The sequence below is a fragment of the Ornithodoros turicata genome, chromosome 1 (assembly GCF_037126465.1).
Source record: "Ornithodoros turicata isolate Travis chromosome 1, ASM3712646v1, whole genome shotgun sequence".
Classification (NCBI taxonomy): domain Eukaryota; kingdom Metazoa; phylum Arthropoda; class Arachnida; order Ixodida; family Argasidae; genus Ornithodoros; species Ornithodoros turicata.
Window position 1 is genome coordinate 11,925,475 of NC_088201.1, and position 9,684 is coordinate 11,935,158.

Sequence of the window (9,684 nt, forward strand, 5' to 3'; positions counted from 1 at the left end):
TCCGTGTTAGCGCCGCGAAAGAACTGTGGCTACGAGCGGCGTACAGGCGCGACAGATGGAGAGAGGACAGCAGGAAGAAGTGGGTCACAGGGGTGTTAGTATGCGTCCTGGGCCGACTTCAGGGTGAACTGTGCCGACACTAGTCTGGAAAGTCTTCGGAAAACCCAGGGGAAGCCTCAGACAGCACAGCCGGTAACAGGCGTCACCTCCCAGTCTCGGCGTGGAGAGCAGCGTGAACTCTTGTAAACTAATTTTAAATGCGCGCTTTCCAAAGGAATTATTTTGCGCGACATTTCTGGGAAGTGTAGGACGTTTATATCGCACGGTACAAAACTACATATTCGAGGTTCGTTCCATGCTAAGTAATTGAAGCACACAGACAAGTTGCCATGGTAGGCATGTGCACGCTTTATTCATTTGTCCACCAGTTATTCAGAAATGCGTTTGTCTAATACTTAAGAAGTAATTCAGAAATTCATTTGTCTACCATTCCTTGGAGGAGGACGGGATCTTTTATTTTTCGTCTAAAGAAGCTCGAAAAAAATAAAAGAGGGACGTTTACAGGGGCACGTGTGGGATACAAGTCTAATTCCACTGCTAAGAGATCCTATACCGTCAGCTACTGACCGTCAGCTACTGACGTCCTAAAGCTGACGTCTCTAATTTTCATTTCAACTTGTGGATAAGAATAGTGGTACAAGAGAGTTGCGTTGTCTCTTTCAGACCATTCGATACCGTCCGCATACGTGGGGTGTCCGCCGTTGAGGTTGAGGCCATTAAGGTTTGAATTGTGGCAGCTTGTGTACCACCACGCTCCTTTGTACTCGACGGCGCAGTTGCCAGAGCTAGTGTCGTGGTCTTGGTCCTGCGTGCTGAACATGGCCCCATTTGTGTCACTGAAAGAATCTGACCCTGGAAATTACGAGAACTATAGCATTAGGCCTCAAAATTATGCCACGAGGTCCAATGAAAGCACCAAAGTAGAGCTTCTCGTAATGGTATACAGCTCTATAACTTAGAAATTGAGTGGCAGGAGTAAAAGTTTCTTCCGTTGTTGCTGGTCCATTGATGTGCTCACAGTTTGGAGATATTCCTAATTGCGAGACGTCTGATAGGCAGTATGCTCGAACAATCACAGGGTTTTATTTACATAGTTAATTTTGCATAACTCTATACAAGACTGTAACATAGCGGCTGAAGTCACTGGGCTTCTGCCTCGTCGTCACCAAATCGTTGCGGCTTCCACACACGGATTTCAGCGTGTCCTCCACTTAAAAGGGTGACGTTTGGGACACAACCCCCGCCAGCAAACACCAACCCTAGGAGCCCGGTCCAAACGTCTCAAACTCATAGTTGGCCTAGTGTGAATTTAGTCCGAACCAGGCGGCCCCTAATTGTCCGCCCACTACTCGGTATATATTTATTTATATACCAGTATATATTTATTTATATATATTTATTTATATTTTTACTCAGTATTATTTACCTCCCAACTTTGGACAGTGCAACTTTCCTGGGTTACTCTACTGATTTATTGCCAGCGAGCATCTGGTCGCGAAGACCCCCCTCCCCTCCCGAGTCCCGAGGTGTCAGGTGTCCCCCTCCCTCGTCCGAAGTGCCTTTACCGAGTCTCTGTCGGGTGGCAACTCCACTGAGCTGCAAATGAACAGTATTCTCGAGATTTTCAAAACGCCCAAGCCTGACAACAGGTACCATTAAATTTTAAGCTAAAATTACCTTGTTTCCCTGTGTATCCACTCACTGTACTCTTGAAGTGTTCTTCTTCGTTAGAAACAGTGAAAAGCGAATAGTCGGCTGTGAGTGTTTCACGCGTGTGGTTCTTGAGTTGGATTCGTAGCCTCATTGCTTTGCTTGAAGTCAAAGCGTGAATGACGTTGTTGCCTGCCAGAAATTACATAGCATACGGTTTCTGTGTTCAGATATTCACTTTAGCATACTTACCTAACCAGTACTCTCCCGCTGGATTTCCGAAACCGTGGGCGTAGTCAGCCCATTTTCTGTAAAATTAGAATACGGGATTTCCAAACTGTCCTCGCCTCTGGAAGACCTGAACACCAAATAAAAAAGCAAGAAAAAGTATACATGACTCATCGGAAGCATTTGGAAAGGTTGCAACTCCATGAGCATAAAAACATTTACATGAAAGGGATTTGCATGTATAACAGAAGTACAAAAAAAAAAAAGACGGAACGCGGACGAAGGAGCGAACAGATACAATGGACCTTTTTTCACAACGCTTCTGCGCATGCTGTGTGACCCCCGCGCCACCGAAAAAGGTTCCCTACATGTTCAATAGATGCCATTTAGAATCCTCTATGGAGAGCCGCATGTCGACCTAGAATGGCAGAACGCTGACCACACCCACTTCGGAGTGAAGACCCAATGGTCGTGCCCAAGAACAGCCTTAGCTGTCCCACAATGTTGTACAGTGTTATACCTTTTTGGGTATAATGCAGTGGTACCATGACTCCCTTTTTGGTCTATATCAACAGCCTGACATAAGAGCACACCCTCCTGAAAAAGTGTTTACTGTAAAATTTTAACATATTTCATGGTGTAATTCAGCAGTGCTCAAACTGACTCCTTTTGGTGTACAGTATATCAATGCTCTGAGATATTAGTACTCCCTTCCAGAAGGGTGCCCTGCAATGCTGAGGTCCTAACAGTGCGGCCGATTGCACAAGAACTACGTTCTCAGTCATTAATTACTCGCAGGATTACTTCGATGTTACGTAATTGTAGCTGTAACTTAACTACATTTGCAGTGTCCCAGGCAGCACACAATATTGGGCTCATATTGGCTCGGTGACGGCGATACGGGTCCAATATGGGACCCGCTTTGCAAGGATTTTCCCCATATCGGCTCAAACTTGGCAATATGGGGTTCATAGTTACACGTTTCAGCAAGTAATGGGGAAAATGTCGGGAATATGGGCCCCATATTGCCCATGTGCGCCCCATATTGGCTGAAAATGCGGAAAATGGGACGTACCAGTTTTGGTACTTGTAAAAAATGGCCAAGCAGCACTGCAAGATTGGACGTTGAAGCATATGAAATGCTGTTGGTTTCTCAAGTGACAATGGAAGCGACAGGTCAAGTAAAAAACAATGTTTGATAGAAAGGGACGTATGTTCTGTAAAGCTATAGGTGCCTTGAAGTTACAGCAGAGGCAGTGCGAGTTGTTGAGGAGTATGCCCGTCACCGTCTCCAAAATGTTTCGCTCCGTTATACTGTGGGAGAGGGTTGGTCCCAATGAATATCTCAATAAAGGCCTATGAGGGATGTTTGGCACCGGTAGCCGGTAGTGTGATCCCAATGAAGGCTTCTGAGGGACGTTTGGCATTGGTAGTTCCATGGGACTGTCTGCCTACGCTTAGTATGCCTGCTCTTCGTTTTTAGGGCCAGGGCAGTACTAGTCTTGAAGCGTGATGTGGGCAAAATTGCGCTTGTCCCATCCTACAGTTGGCTATACAACGTACGACTGCCCGGATCCCTGAGCAAGACTGGCATGGCACCTGTTCTTTGTTTCTCACCTGTTTGCACCTGTTCTTTGATAATTTCAACTGTCGTCTCTGCCCGGAGGCGGAAACGATAGAACATGCCTTTCTCGGCTGAGGGATGCTATCTTCTTCTGGGATGTCTTCCAACGCACTTTCAGGCAAGATATTTTCTTGCCTCCCTGTTCAATACGCTATATCTCCCTGTGCAGAGTGGTAGCGCACTGCCCTGGGATATTTTAATCCCATTGGGATTACATGCGTTGTGGGCCACACGGGATAAATAACGCCAATGAACCGACTGTAGGATCGTGGTCCATATTTCGACGAAGGCTGTTTTCTTTGGGTGATTTTGTAATCTGCACGTCATGTGAGGAGACATCCCAGAAGTGGTTGTTCGTGACTCTTTCGTGCTGGACCCGTTGATTACTGAAGGACGTTTGTGCTGTGCGTGCCACTGTATTGTTCCATCCCTCCCTCCGTCCTTGGGGGGCGGATCCCGAAATGCCGCCGTTAAGAATCCACGGTTTAAAATCACATATGTTCAAATTCCCAGAAGACGCTATAAAGTTTAACGTTGCGCGCGTGGCCAGCTGTGGAGAGCCCCCCCACCCGCGTGGTCAAGTGTCAAAGAGCAAACGTAAACTCACCGAACCCCTGAAAACTAACCGAACCTAACCTCATTCTGCTGAGGCGATGTTTTCTTTTCTTTTTTTTATTCCATCCCCGCGAAGCAACTGTGGCTATGAGCGGCGTAGAGACGTAGACAGATGGAGAGAGGACAGCAGGAAGCAGGGGGGACAGGGGGGTTAGTATGCGTCCTGGGCCGACTTTCAGGGGGGAAGTGTGTCGACATTCATCTGGAAAGCTGATCCGATGTGGCCGCCGTGCTAAGCCCTTGTTCTCTGAGTTTTGCCGGAAACTATAGTGCTGTAATGTACATAGTGTACATACCTATTGTTCTACACTACCACTTGTCACTGACGTATTAAAATCATATGCGGCGTTCAAGATGCTCCATTAATTCATCGAATGCGACTCGATGTGGCTTTTACAGCTCAGTGGCGTTACCGCCTGCGACAAGTTGACTCTCCCAGATGCTGTCACTGCGGTGCTCTAAAGGATCTGGAGCACATTCTTTTTCTTCTTTTCTTTTCTTTTTCTTTTTTTTTGCCCACCCTATAACCTTCCCGAACAGCACTCTCTGGGTCTCTTAGTCATCTGAACTCTCGCCCCTTCTCTCTATCAAAATTGCTTGGTCCCTGGCCGATTCCAGCCCACCAACGCTCAGCGCTCAAAGCTCTTTTCACCTCTTTGGACACAATAGGACTTCGATCCTTATTGTGAAGGGGCTCATTATTTCATTCCCCGCATCACCACCAGCAATAGGGTAGAGTATCGCCCCTGGCGATGAAACTCCCCATTCCTCATTTAAAAGTAAAGTTGTTGTTAGTTCGAAAAAAGAAACAGCCCAGGTGTATCAGTTGGTATAAGGTGTCCGCCTATAGTAATCCGGAGACCGGAATGTGGGTTCGAACCCGGCAGAGGACGATCGCATTTTCTTGGCATGCCACAATTAGCTGAGACATGTCATCGGCACTATACATTCAAGAACCTCGATGTGCACACATCCTTTGATCAGCATACGCACAGGACTCGAAGCAGGGCCGACACACCGATCTGCAGGGGTGTATTCCGTGCCAACACCGCAAAACAGCAAAATGTGGGCTGTTTGTATTGAAATATAGAGGTTCGGACAAGAGAATGTATCTCGGTCTCGGATAGGCCTCGATGTGTATCGAAAAGCATAGAGCATCTGCCCCGTACATATTACCTACAGGAAATCCGCAGATACATGGTTCATCAACGTTTATTTTTGGATTAGTCCCGTCAGAGTGAACCAGTCTTGTTTTGCAACATTACGGACACATACGGCATTGATACGTGGTTAAAAAAACAGAAAACGGGTGTTTTCGACGTTGAGAGACAGTGTTCATTCACTGAAAGTCAAAGCGCACCTTGCCGTGTGTGTTATCATGGCTTTCTATGTATATGGATGGTAACCTTTCTGTTAAGAAACGAGCGAAGCTATATACACATTTCTTTCTTTTTCTTTTTTTTGCTCTCGTGTACTTGGTCAATCATGGCAACAACTCACAGTCCATCCTCCGCCGTCTGACTCCATATCGCAGTAAGCTGAAACGGCTGTTGTTGAATCTTCGTAAGGGTAGATGTTGTAGACACCGCTGTGGTTCTGGCCAGAGAAGTAGAGATCGCCGCAGTCTCTCGGATGGCCTAATAGATTATACGAGCTTTTGCCATGTGCAGTATATTTAGCAATCACTCAATAGACCGACTAATTAACTGCCTCTTGATATTTATAATATAGCGTGTGAAACATGAGAGCAAAAGACTGCTAGAAGCAACTTCACAGAAGCTGTTGTCTATTGATCACAACCATATATGTCATGCACTCTACGTCGCAGCATTTTTATACTCACAATGACACGCAGGAAAATCTATGGGTATTTCACGATGCCTTACCCTTTACGACTACTCTCTTCAGTTCTGCTACGGACCGTTCAACGTTGGTCAGGGCTTCCTTGAAAGTTGGTGCACATTGAGATGTTCCGGCAACGATTAGCAGTATCAGCGCGGGAGTCACGTCGAGCATTTTCTTGTCTGTATTGGATAACAACACGTAGCATTCACTCGCAGACATGTACAAGATACTCAAACAAAATATTGAAAATAAGGTATTAACTAGCAACGGCAGAAGGTAAGGACTTGTGCGTGTAAAGAACAGGCGGGACAGAACCAAAGGATGCAAATGACATCACGTGATAATGACATTCAACGACAATCAACATCTGATAATCCATCACTGCAGTTCCATCGCAACCACCCACATACACTGGAGTTTCTGTCATTCATTCAAAGCAAAGCAACTTTGCCTATGGCCGGCGTGCAGACGTGGACACATGAAGAGAGGACAGCAGGAAAGAGTAGAGGACAGGGGTTAGTATGCGTCCTGGATGGATTTCAGGGTGAACTGTGTCGGGATTAGTCTGGAAAGTTCGTCGGAAAACCGAGGGAAAACCTCAGACTGCACAGCCGGAGCGGGTGTTCGAAGTTCGAACCCGCGTCATCCCCCACTCTCGGCGTGGAAGGCGATCATCCTAAGCACTATGCCACCCCAAGCGGCACTCATCTCTGCCCAATATTGGCTGGACATCGGCGATACTTGGCCAACATTCGTCCAATATTCAGCCGGTATTGCCGGTATCCAACCAATATTGGGCCAATGTATTGTGCTGCATGGGACGTGAGCTGGTATGGAGTTTGTCCGGAGCCCTTCCGCGCGGATTCAGTTGATGTGGCACGAAGGCTATCGTGGCGAAGCAAATGTCAGTTTTACAGTGACCCTCACTGTTCTAGTTGTAAGGTGGAATGCGTTGAGTTTCATTACACATGTTGTATAATAGAGTCACGTATGATTTGGATTGGGTGCGTGGTTCTGAAGAAATGGAGTGATCTGAATGCCAGATGAATGGCTACAGATGGTGATGACCACACAGTATTTAATAGTGGCTGACGTAGTAGATTGTATGAGCTAGTGGACCGCATGCTGGTGAGCGCTGAAGTTGCATTTTGATCATTGCATGTTGATAGAAACAAAAAAACGTGGATTACATAGCACAAGTACTTTACGGCGCTCCTCTAACATATGGATATTAATTTCGAATGTCCTGTTTGTGACAATATTTGAGCACGTTCGCAACACACAAGACCCATGAACGATAACAACTCACGCTTTCGCCATCGATAATGAAATTCATGTCTAGTATGCCAACAAATGAATACATAGACAGGCAAGAGCCAAAGGACTAATCATCGTCTCACTGTACGTCGGTAAATCACATCGACCCCAATCTTTTGTGAGTTATGCTTACAATCAATGTCGCCATCAGCAAATGGTCGCAATTGGCGAACTTACAAACGGATCGTATCGTGCAATCTAAATATGTAACATTGCACGGATGCAGGCTGCCTCTCAGTGGCGGCGGCTGAACAAAAGCTTATGCTTCAAGAAAGCGAGGAACAATGGACGACATTCAGAAAGGCGCTTGCTTTCATCTTCTCGTGTAGCTTAGAAAATAAACGAAACGAAAGAACACGCGTTGCTGACTTCGAAGACATCACATACGTCGACATGAACTTTTCGAATGTGACCGTGCTTAGTAGGTTATGCAGCTCAGTATTTTTATCTCAAAGACGTAACTTGTCTGCGTAATTTATAAATAACATGGCCAGACTTTCTTTTTAATAGTCATTTCTTTCCAAACTTTTGGTCTAAATTTTAGATTGTCTGGGTTCTGGGCAGGGACAGACTGAAACAAAAACATTGACCAGGAAATATATCTCAGACAAGTTCAAGGCCAAGGTGAGGGCTCTGAAAAGTCCCGGTTCTCGGACAGTGAACATCAACCAGCCACATCTATGCCCAGCTACGCCGCTGCAATCTGTAGTTGACTGCAGGACCACAAAATTAAATGTATTTGTTTGTTGCAAGTTACAAGTGAAGTGCCGAATGGTTGCGAACTGTAACGGGACATACTATGCGTTTCTGGTCCACGATTCCCTTGCTTAGAGAATGTGATCGTTTCCCTTTCGTACACTTGATAGCGTGGAAGGGCGTGGACGTGTGGCGCCATCTGTCGGAGGGCCGCAGCACCACCCTCAACCCTCTCCATGCTTTTGTCGGTTGGAGAGCGGCATTTCAAACAGCCAGGGTGCACTCTTCAGTTAAAATGGAAAAAATCGAGTACCGCGCTGTCATAAAATTCTTGACAAAAGTGGGACTTTCGCCTAAAGAAATTAAAGCGCGACTGGACAACGTGTACAGGGAAGCCTCTCCGTCGTACACAACGGTAAAAGACTGGGCTAAGCAGTTTCGACTGGGGCGAGAGTCCATTGAAGATGATACACGCGATGGCAGTCCAGTGGAAGTGGTGACACAAGAAAATTTGTCTCTTGTCGAGGAGGAAGTTCTGAGCGACAGGCGTCTGAAGGTGAAGGAAATCTCAGAAAGGCTGGGGCTTTCCAAAACAACCGTTTTTCGCATCATCGGCGAGGGCCTTCACATGAAAAAGGTCAGTGCGAGATGGGTGCCACGACTTCTCTCGTCAGTTCAAAAGCAACAGCGCGTCGTCTGTGCCAAAGAGTTTTTGGAGTTCTGTCAAGAGAACGCAGAAGAAATATTGAAGTCAATTGTCACAAGGGATGAGACTATGGTCCTCTACTATGATCCCCTTTCGAAAAAGGAGTCGATGGAATGGCGCAAACCAGGAGAAGCACCCCCAAGAAAAGCCAAGATCACACAATACACAAAGAAGATCATGGCAACAATATTTTGGGCTTATCACGGGATCCTCCTCATCGGCTTCAAAGAGGGGAACACCACAGTGAATGCGACTTATTATGCTTCACTCCTGCACCGACTGCGAGTCGCGATCAAGGATAAGAGGCGTGGCAGGTTGAGTCGAGGTGTCCGGTTGCTCCAGGACAATGCCCCTTTCCACACGGCTTCTGTTGCCAAGGCTGTACTGAAGGAGTGCGGCTTCGAAGAAATCCACCACCCACCATACAGTCCAGACTTGGCACCAAGGGACTGCTTCCTGTTCTCAAACTTGAAGAGGGATCTCAGAGGACGGAGATTTCAAAACGATAGTGAGGTGCAAGAGGCAGCTTTCCAGCATTTTGCGGACAAAACTTCGGACTATTTTTTCAAGGGTATAAGAATGCTCGTTAAAAGGTGTCAAAAGTGCATCGAAGTTAAGGGTGATTATATCGAAAAGTGATACACTTGTTTCGTCTCTATGACTATTAAAAGTTGGTCGGGCCGGAAACTTATGGAACCACCCTCGTACAATGCTGGGAAGATACAATTGAATTTGCAGTTATAATTAGGGGCTCCATTTACAGCGTCGCCCATTAGCTGTCGTCGGCAGGGCTATACCATGCGTGAAATGCTGCCTCCTATAGCGTCTCGGAACAATCCTTCATTTTACGCTTTAATTTGCTCCATGATGCAAGCCTGTGTCGGGCCTCAGTCTAGTGCGGCACGACACAGATTTGTCGCTGGCCTGCAGGTGTACGCACTTT

The 9,684-nt window shown here is 46.5% G+C and overlaps 1 pseudogene; it reads right to left on the bottom strand.

Annotated features, from left to right (window-relative positions):
- Window positions 1-390: 390 nt before the first annotated feature.
- Window positions 391-8,273, bottom strand: LOC135369045 (techylectin-5A-like; annotated as a pseudogene).
- Between the last annotated feature and the right edge of the window lie 1,411 nt (window positions 8,274-9,684).